Below are 11,345 nucleotides of genomic sequence, written 5' to 3' on the forward strand. Positions count from 1 at the left end.
ATTTCTTGGAGGATTCCAACCTAAAACCAATTGACAATAGGTGGAGTAACATCTAGATTTTATTAACCAAGCTTGCGTGGCTTAGATGAGCGATGTGGGACAAGTTTTAACACTCCCCCTCACGTTCAGCCTGGATGCACGTGGAGGTACGAATTGAGGAAACTAGAAGATTTTACTCGGGCGACCCCTCACATGCAGTCCGGATGCACGTGGACGTATGAATAAGTATGAATTGATGAGGTGAGGTGATTAACTTGGGCGATAGAGACTTGACCACACGAGGTGAGGCCACCCAAGACCTAGCTCTGATACCATGATAGATTTCTTAGAGGGTTCCAACCTAAAACCAATTGGCAATAGGTTGTTAGAATATCAAATCATATAAATATCGTAATCATATCTTGATTTGATTATGATATTATATGATTCTCTGGATTCATTTTTATTGTAATTGATTATGATTTGATTGTAATTAGGTTGATTTTCTTTCCATAGTTAGGTTCCCTCGCCTTGTATAAATAGGGACCTCATTGTACAGTTTCATTGTCGAATTCAATACAATCTTTCCTCTCTTATAGTTTACATGGTATCAGAGCTACAGTTCTTGACCTAGCCTCTCCACAGTCACTGTCATATTTTTTTTTTCCTGTCGGCAGTTGCTCACAAATCAATTCCCCCATCGACTCTCACGTGTCGCTGGTACACCAAAGTCAAATCCTATATTCTTGATTGCCCAACCACAATCTTACGTTCTACCACCAGAAAAATATACTCCTAATCCTTGCATAGCCATATCATCATCATCATAATCGTCATTTATCACCATATCATTTTCTAAGTTGTCCAACTCGTTTCCAGATTCAACTCACGGTTTCTGCAATCTTGCTTCGGAGCTAACTGTTTCTCTACTATGGAGCATTTTGACATAACACTGTATGTTCATTGCATCTTAGAAGGTCTCAAGCAATACCCATCATCTACACGGTTTAATAAAAGCGACCTTCCATCGGTATTTACACATATTCTATCCAAATCTGGTCTTCTCCCCAAATCTGGTATGCATTCTTCCACCGTTTTGTCTACCGCCTCAGGTACATCTTCCTGGTACTTTGATTCTGCATGTTGCAATCACATGACATTTGATCCTAATATTTTTTCCACAAAATCTACTGATTCCCGTACCCCAGCCATCCATACTACTGATGGATCTACGATGCATGTTACTCATGTCGGCCATGTTTCTACTCCTAACATGTCTCTCTCTGATGTTTACTTGGTTCCAAACCTTGCCTTGAACCTCATTTCAATTGGTCAACTATGTGAATTTGGTCTCACTATCACCTTTTCTTCCCGGTTGCCAGGTACAGGATCCTCGAACAAGACAAACTCTTGGGATAGGCCGTAAAATTGGACATCTGTATGAGCTCATCAATCTTCACATTCCATCCCAAATGGCCTCCATTGCTCAATCTATTGTTCCAACTTCTCCCACTCGTCCTGTGAGTAGTTTTCAGTGTTCTATTACCACAAATCCATCAACTTCTCTTGGTGTTTGGCATTCCCGGTTAGGTCATGCTTCTTTTGGTCGACTACGAATGTTAATTTCGAGTGGTCATTTAGGATCGGTTAAAGATGAACATGTTGATTGTCTTTCTTGTCAACTAGCTAAACAACCAGCACTGCCTTTTACCAAAAGTGATTTTGTCTCTTCCGCTCCATTTGACTTAGTTCACTCTGATGTATGGGGACTTTCTCCCAATGCTACCATGGGAAGATCCAAATATTTTGTTATCTTTGTAGATGATTATTCCCGTTTTACATGGCTTTATCTCACGCAAAATTGGTCAGAGTTACCACAGATTTACTATGATTTTGCAAAGATGGTCGAAACTCAATTTTCTCGTCCTATTAAAGTCTTTCGTGCTGATAACGCCATGGAATACAGGAAAACATCTTTTTTGAACTTTCTACGTTAAAATGGAACCATACCTCATCGGTCATGTCCTGGCACCTCTCAACAAAATGGTCGTGCTGAGCGTAAGCACAGACACATTCTTGATACTGTTCGTGCTCTTCTTATATCTTCCTCTTGCCTAGAACGTTTTTGGGGTGAAGCTGCTCTTACTACTGTTTATACCATTAACCGTGTCCCATCTCCTATTATTGGTAATCAGTCACCCTATGAACGTCTTTATGGCATTATGCCAGCCTATAGTCTTCTCAAAGTATTTGGGTGTGCTTGTTTTGTCTTGCTTCAACCTCATGAGCGTACAAAGCTAGAACCTCGGGCTCGTCTTTGTTGTTTCTTAGGTTATGGGATTGAACACAAAGGGTATAGATGTTGGGATCCATATTCTAAGCGTCTTCGTATTTCTCGTCATGTCATATTTTGGGAGCATAAGATGTTTTCTTCTATGTCTAAATTTCACTTACCATCACTCCATACTTCATCTTTTTTCACTGATCCTTCGGTAGACTTGTTATTTGGTGAGCTTGATATAGATTCTTTTGAGCTAACACATACAGTCAATCCTGAGGCACCTGTTTTGTTTGAAGATCCTGCTCCTGCGCCTTCTGGCTCCTCTCTCCCTGAGCCTTTCCATTTTAGCCCTTCTCAAGAGCCCTCTGATACACCTTTGCCTATTGATCAGGATGTTGCACCCTCTCCTTGTCACTCTGATAAGGTAAGAGAGCTACCTGTTCATCTTCATGATTATCATTGTTTTTTTGCTATTCTTTCCCATTACGAACCTCACTATTATCGTGAGGCTAGTACTAATCCGCTTTGGCAACAAGCAATGAAAGATGAGTTGCAAGCTTTGGCTGAAACCCACACATGGGATATGGTTGATCTCCCTCCTGGCAAAAGTGTCATTGGCTCTAAATGGGTATACAAAATCAAGACTCACTCTGATGGCTCTATTGATCGCTATAAAGCCCAATTGGTGGCTAAGGGTTTTACGCAACAATATGGTATTGACTATGAAGAGACCTTTGCTCCTGTGGCTCGTCTCACCTTTGTTCGGAGTTTACTTGCGGTTGCTACAGTACGCAAGTGGAGCTTAAATCAGATGGATGTTAAAAATGCATTTCTCAATGGCAATCTTATTGAAGAAGTTTATATGCGGCCTCCTCTCGGGTATGATCATCCTCCGAATAAAGTGTGTAAACTTAATCGTGCTCTCTACGGTCTCAAGCAAGCTCCATGTGCTTGGTTTGCAAAATTCAGCACTACTATTCAGACCTTTGGATTCTCTTCTAGCCAATATGATTCAGCACTTTTTATCCGAAAGTCTGCACATGGAATAATTCTTCTTCTTCTTTATGTTGATGACATGATTATTATTGGCGATGATATTGAGCAAGCAATTTGAGATGAAAGATTTGGGTGCGGTAAACTACTTCTTAGGTCTTGAGATCTCATCTACATCTGATGGCTACTATCTCACTCAAGCTAAGTATGCCTCTGATTTGCTTACTCGTGCTGGTATCATCGACAACAAGACTACATTCGCCCCCCTTGACCCGGCCACTCGACTCACTTCTCTAGATGGCACACCACTCCCTGATGCCACTATTTATCGCCAATTGGTTGGCAGTCTTGTGTATCTTACTGTCACTCGACCAGACATTGCCTATGTTGTTCACATAGTTAGCCAATTCATGTCTGATCCTCGATCAACTCATTTTGAGGTTGTCCTTCGGATTCTTCGCTATGTCAAAGGCACCTTATTTCATGGTCTCTACTATTCCACACATTCATCTCTTGACTTACGTGCTTATTCTGATGTTGATTGGGCTGGTGACCCCACAGATTGTCGCTATACCACAAGGTACTGTTTCTTTCTCGGTGACTCTCTCATCTCTTGGCGAAGTAAGAAGCAATCTCTTGTTTCTCGTTCTAGTACTGAGGCAGAGTATCGTGCTATTGCTGACACTACTCAGGAGTTGATATGGCTTTGTTGGCTGCTCACTGATATGACTATTACTCATTCCACTGCCACTACACTATGCTGCGACAATCAAAGTGCTATTCAGATTGCCTACAATGACGTGTTCCATGATCGTACCAAACATATTGAGATTGATTGTCACTTCATACGACAACATGTTGTTCGGGGTAGTGTTCGGCTTCTCTCAGTTTCCTCATCCGATCAGACCGTAGACATCTTCACGAAGGCTCATCCTCCTGGACGTTTTCATGATTTGGTGTCCAAACTCAAGCTGGTGTTTGCACTACCACCTTAAGTTTGAGGGGGATGTTAGAATATCAAATCATATAAATATCGTAATCATATCTTGATTTGATTATGATATTATATGATTCTCTGGATTCATTTTTATTGTAATTGATTATGATTTGATTGTAATTAGGTTGATTTTCTTTCCATAGTTAGGCTCCCTCACCTTGTATAAATAGGAATCTCATTGTACAGTTTCATTGTCGAATTCAATACAATCTTTCCTCTCTCATAGTTTACACTACCGATGGATAACTAATAATAAGTTTGCAAAGATTTCATACACTACCAGACAATACCATAAAGAGTTCTTGAGTTGCACACCTTTTTCGAGCCTTGGAATTTCGCAATAGAAACAACAATGCCAAGTGACCTATTTTCTGTTTTCTTGCGGAAGAAAGTGTTAAAAACAAATAGAGCCTATGCTTTTATACTCAAACATTCTTCCCCCCTCCCCTCCTTCCCTTTTGCCGTTTTACAGTACACTGGAATATGAACTGATTGCCAGCACGTGACAAGTCTAGGCTGTTATAGATTATGCAATTATGGTGACTTGACAGGCATGTTTTAGGCAACCTAAAAGATGCAGGATTTTTGTTTTTCCTCTTAAAAAGTCTCTTTCATTTGGTATCATACGCGATTGTGAATTGTCTTCCTACGTACATAGCATTCCACTGCAAGCATACTTTTTTAGATCTTGTTCCCGTTCAATTTTTTTTTCTCTAGTTAACATTGTGTCTTTTTTGAAATTTTCTCTGCGTTTGTTAATTTTGCACCCAAGATCTCACTGCATGAGAGTGGTATTTCTTCAATTTTACTTTTACCCCAATATTCTGGAAAACACTACTTGTACAGGGAAAAAAAAAGAGAATTCTTTCATTTATGTAATTTACAGCTACATGCTATTAATGAATGTGAACTTTATCGACTAGTTCATTCTCCTCTTTATAGCAGGTATTTCTTCTTAATACCTATGCATCTGTGATCTCCTTTATAATTATTCCATTTTCTGGGGTGGTAAACTACTCGTTCTTGTTCTTCGTTGATGGGATTTTTTGCCTTCAGAGTAAAAAATTCAAGTTAGCTTAGAAGTTTCAAACAATATAATTGGTGTTCATGATAATCAACTCATTTATTGTAATCGTATAGAATAAAGGAGGCTTTGCTTTGAAAACCCATTTCACCACTGAAAGGTACGGTGGTAGCATGTACAATTGGAGGTTGGTTTAAATTCGTTGAGGTAAGTGTGGAGGCTTCGGTCATGGTCTCGGTATCTAACCGGATCACCATCAACCGAGGCCTCATATTAACACGGGCCTGTGTATATCTTTCTGTTTACTCGCTCGGCGTCAGGTCTCCTGTTGACACTTCGGTTAATTACTGAGGTGTGCATTCCGTTTGGGTCTCTTGGCAGAATGCAGCATAGCAGGAGGGGACCATGAGTAACACGTGGCGAAAAGGATCATCTGGGCCAGGCCTGCCCATGTGCTTCGTAACCGTCTTATCCAGTGCGTCATCTATGACGTCACCCGAAGTGGTTACCTAAGCGTGACCTCCACGCACTAGCTTGGAGCCCAAGTTAACCTAGGTCTATAAATACAAAGGGATACTCATCTTTGAGAGGTATGCCATCTTTCCCTAACCCTAGACCTAAAAGCATCTCTCCTTACTTCTAACTTGATCGTCGGAGGGTCACTAGGCTATTCCAGCCTTAGTGACTTGGTGCAGGGTAAGCGGCGGAGGAACGGAGCAGCGGAAGTGAAGTACTAGTTCAGGCGAAGGTCCCTCCTCCTAAATCGAACCCTTACAATTGGCGACTCCGCTGGGGATCTAGCCATCCTTTCAACTGTCACCTCCCCCCATCTGCTCCGTTAAAACATCCAGAATCAAACATGGTGGAGATCGACGACGCACATCACGGTGGTACCGCCCACGGGCTCGGTTCCCTCGTGGACCACAGCCTGGCTTCTGGCAGAGCGGCGACCCATGGAAAGAACCACATATCCATCGGAGTTGGCGCCGGAGCGTTAGCTCCAGACGCAGGCCCATCCTCCGAGCTCCACTCCTACATCCGCCATCTCGAGCGCAAAATCGACGATCTCACGACGGTCGTGGACCGTGACAGACACGTCCGAGACAAATTGGCGGAGATCAAACACCTCCTCATCTCCCCATCCCATTCCTCCGGGAGCCGCAACGGAAGAACAAACCGTCGCACCCCCCCACGCAGTCACGAAGCCGGTCACCTGCTAGAGCACAGACCCCGCCCTTCAGTCAAGGATCGTCTTGAGTCACCAAGACCGGTGGACACACGAGCCCCAAAAGAAACATCGCGCAGGGACCGTTCTCGCTCTCCTGTGCAACTTCGAAGGAGGCCATCGGCCTTTGACAGGCTCGGTGGTGGGAGCGTCTTTGCCTCCTCCACCCACTCCGTCCTTGTGGGCAGGACAGGCCGGGAATCTACCCCTAGCCTCACAAGGGCATCCAGGGGAGATGACGGCCTTGTCGAGATCCAGACTAGAGGATACCGCGAGCGCCTGAAGGGCCCCCAAGCCAGAAGTCCCATCGTCTCGCACCCCGGCGGCGCAAACAGCAGGAGCCCGGTCACCGAGCGCCTCGAGGCTTCCGCTCGGGATAGCTACCGACATCATCGCCAGGAGCGTTTTCCCAGAAAATCGGTTAGTATCGATCCAAAGAGAAAGGAGCACGAACGATTGGACAAACTCGTCCCCAAGAAGCGTACAGCGACTGAGCGTCCAGACGGCCCCGACCGTTCGATCCGACCTCATCGCGATGCGCGACTTGCACGACTCTCGACCTCTCCATTCACAAGAGAGATCGACTCGGTTACCCCCCCCAAAGGATTCTCCCAACCCAAGTTCGCCAAATATGACGGCAAGACCGAGGCGTACACTCATCTGGTCCAGTATAAAACCGTCATGTCTCTGTTTCTTCGGAATGAACCCTCGGACGATGCTTTCCTGTGCAAAGTGTTTCCAGCAAGCCTCGGCAACCTGGGCCTCACCTGGTTCAATCAACTCCCGGCTCGGTCAATCTCCTCGTTCGACTCCCTCTGTGACGCCTTCATGGCACGGTTCGTAACGAGCAACAAGCACGAGAAGGAGATCGACTCCCTCTTAGCCCTCCGTAAGAGGAACGACGAAACGCTTCGGCAGTACGCCGGCCGTTATTGGGAGTTGTTCAATGAGATAGAAGGTTGCGACGGTGTCATCTCTGCCCGAGGATTCAAGCTCGGTCTCACATCCCAGGACGAGCAAGTCTACGACGACCTCGCTCGCCATAAGCCGAACTCTATGAAGGACCTTATGACTCGAATCGAGAACTGGTGTCAGCTCATTGAGTCCAAGGCAGAGAGAGGCATCGGGAAGCTTACAAGTTCAAAAGCGTTGAACACTTCGGTATCCATACCGGCCCCCGCACCTGTCTCAACACCGAAGAAATAGGTCAACACGATCAAGCAGTCGCCGAGGAGGGGGCCGAAGCCAAGTGACTTCAACGCCGAAAAGACCGTCTTCACCATTCCCATCTACCGGATCATTGATCAAGTGAAGGATCAGCCCTTCTTCTCCTTCCCCAATCAAAAGCTCGGAACCGAAAATGGGAAAATCAAGAATCCCATCGTTCGATGCAGCTACCATAGCGAGCAAGGTCACTTCACCACAGCATGCAAGCCCTTCAAGGCCTACTTGGAACAGCTTGTTGCTGGTGGCCACCTCGGCAACTTCATCGATCACGAGAAGACGACGGCTCGGACACAGAGGACCGAATCACATACCGAGGAAAAGGTACAGACAATCAACGTCATACACGGTCCCTTGAACCCCGAAGCCGCTCGAGTCATCCGGGCAGAATTGAATGAAGCCTCCTCCTCCAAGCAGGTCATGCTAGTTGGCCCCGAACCGAAGCGCCCCAGAACCGACGACGGCTCCAAATGGACGATAACGTTTACCGAGAAGGATCTCGACCGCGTCCAGCTTCCCCAAAACGACGCCCTCGTGGTCACGCTACGCATCGGAAATTTCAACGTCCGTCGCGTCCTCGTAGACCAGGGAAGCTCGGCCGAAGTCATGTACTACTCTCTTTTCAAAGATCTGAAGATTCCCGAGACCGACCTCCGTCCTTCCGAAGTTCCCCTTATCGGCTTCAACGGAGCTCCTGTCTGGCCCATCGGTATGATCACTCTTCCTGTCCGCACCGGCTCGGTAACGCTTGAAATAGACTTTGTGGTGGTCGACGTCCCTGGCCCTTACAACGCCATTGTCGGTCGAACCTGGCTGCATAGGCTTAAAGCGATTGCCTCCACTTATCACCAAGTGGTACGTTTCATCGGCACTAACGGGCACCAGGAAGACCTGTACGGAGACCAGACCGCGGCCAAGCAGTGCTACGTCAACGCTGTCCGAAGCACCAAACAGACCCCCCGGGTGAATCTCATTGAAGCACCCAAAGCCCCAGTTTTGGAGGACGTCGGCAGATCCCCCGACGACAAAACCGTCGAAGATGTGGCCACAATCCCAATCACCGAGGACGGCTCCCGCTTCTTCCTTGTCAGTTCCTCACTTAGTGACACTGATCGGAACGAGACGGTAGCTTTTCTCAACCGAAACATTGAAGTGTTCGCCTGGACTCCCTACGAGATGCCGGGGCTCGACCCCTCTTTCATCTGCCACGAGCTCAACATCGACAAAGCCAAGCGACCGGTCGTACAGAAGGCACGACGGTCCTCTCCTATTCACTCCGAGGCCGTCATTGAAGAAGTCAACCGACTCCTAAACGCTGGGGCAATCAGAGAGGTCCAGTACCCCAAGTGGTTGGCTAACACCGTCGTAGTCAAGAAGAAGAATGGCAAATGGCGTGTCTGCGTCGACTACTCCAACCTTAACGATGCTTGCCCGAAGGACTTCTTTCCTCTTCCCTGAATTGACCAGCTTGTCGACTCCACCTCCGGACACGAGCGACTCAGCTTTTTGGATGCATACCGGGGCTACCACCAGATCGCCATGAGCGAAGGCGATATCGAGAACACCGCCTTCATTACCCCCCACGGGATCTTCGGTTACCTTGTCATGCCCTTCGGTTTAAAGAATGCCGGAGCAACCTTCCAGCGAATGATAACCAAGATGTTCGAGCAATTACTGGGCGACACTATGCTGGCATACATTGACGACATGGTGGTTAAAAGTCTTCGCGCCGGTGATCATCTAACTCACCTCGCCGAAGTCTTTGAGATACTCAAGCGCCACAAACTCCGCCTCAATGCCGAGAAATGTGTCTTCGGCGTCAGCTCCGGCAAATTTCTTGGCCATCTCGTCTCCCGGCGCGGTATTGAGGCCGATCCTTCCCAAATTCGAGCAATTGATCAGCTCTCGGCTCCCCACAACAAGCGCGATGTTCAGCGTCTAACCGGGATGGCTGCTGCTCTGAATCGGTTTATAAGTCGCTCCTCGGACAAATGTCAGCCATTTTTCGCTCTACTAAAGGGCAGCCGACGAAGCTTCAACTGGACAGAAGAATGTGACCGATCCCTCCAGCGACTAAAGGAGTATCTTTCCACGGCTCCACTCCTCGTCACTCCAAGGGACCAGGAAGACTTGTTCCTCTATCTAGCTGTCTCCCCGCACGCCGTAAGCTCGGTGCTCGTCCGACAGGAGGGTCGGGAGCACCAGCCAATCTACTACTCCAGCAAAACCATGACACCCGCCGAGACGCGCTACCTCCCCCTGGAGAAGCTCGTGCTCGCCCTAATCTCAGCCTCCCGAAAGCTTGCCCCGTACTTCCAGTCCCATCGCATCATCGTCCTGACCGAGTTCCCCCTCAAATCTCTTCTCCGGAAGGCCGATCTCTCCAACCGAATTTCACAATGGGCCGTTGAGATTGCCAATTTCGAAATCCACTTTCAGCCTCGGACAACAATAAAGGCTCAGGTGCTGGCTGACTTCATCGCAGAGCTTACACCGCCCAACGTATCTGCTTCGGCACCCCCACCGAGCACCGAAGCAGTACTCCAGGCCAACCCTAGCACAGCTTGGCAGCTCTTTCACGGAGATGTATGGAAAATGTACGTCGATGGCGCATCCAACAGCCGAGGCGCAGGTGCAGGCGTCGTTCTTCTCTCACCCTCCGGTGTCTTGCACGAAAGCTCCTTCTCCATCAATTTCCCAGCCTCTAACAACGAGGCCGAATATGAGGTGTTGATCTCCGGACTCAAGACTGCCGAAGCCATTGGCATCGAAGAGCTCGTCGTTTACAGCGACTCCCAGTTGGTGGTTAACCAACTCTCTGAAGAATACGAAGCTCGGGATGACCGCATGCGTACCTACCTAAGCGCCGCAGTCCAGCTCATTCAACGCTTTAAAGCAATCAGAGTCGAGCATATTTCAAGGGAACAGAACGCCCACGCCCACGCCCTGGCAGGGCTCGCTTCGGCATTCTCATGCAATGGGCACCGATCCATTTCCTTCAATTCTATTGACAAGCCCAGTTTTGAGCTCGAAGACCTACAGAAGGAAGTACTCAACATAGAGCTCGGTCCGAGCTGGATGGATGAAATCGTCCTTTACCTGAGGGAAGACTCCCTTCCCACCGACAAAAAGGAGGCTCACCGACTCCGCAACAAAGCTGCCCTCTTCTGGCTCAATCCCAACGGCAAGCTTTACCGAAGATCATTTACCGGGCCGTACTTATTGGTTGCGCACCCACATCAAGTTCCGGGCATCATCGAAGAGCTTCATGCCGGTGACAGCGGTTGTCACTCCGGTGGACGATCGCTCGCCCACCGAGCCCTCACTCAGGGGTATTGGTGGCCGACAATGAAAAAGGACTCTGAAGAATTCGTCAAGCGTTGCAAAAAGTGCCAGATGTTCGCTCCCATTATCCATCAGCCGGCCCGGGACCTGAGCCCTCTCACCAGCCCCTGGCCCTTCTCCCAATGGGGCATGGATATCGTTGGAAAGCTCCCAGTCGCTCCGGGTGGATTCAAGTTCCTTTTAACCGCAACAGATTATTTCTCGAAATGGGTCGAGGCCGAGCCCCTGGTAACCATCGAAGAAACAGACGTCATCCGCTTTGTGTGGCGCAACATCA

Source organism: Rhododendron vialii, chromosome 12a, assembly GCF_030253575.1.
Source record: "Rhododendron vialii isolate Sample 1 chromosome 12a, ASM3025357v1".
Taxonomy (NCBI): Eukaryota; Viridiplantae; Streptophyta; class Magnoliopsida; order Ericales; family Ericaceae; genus Rhododendron; species Rhododendron vialii.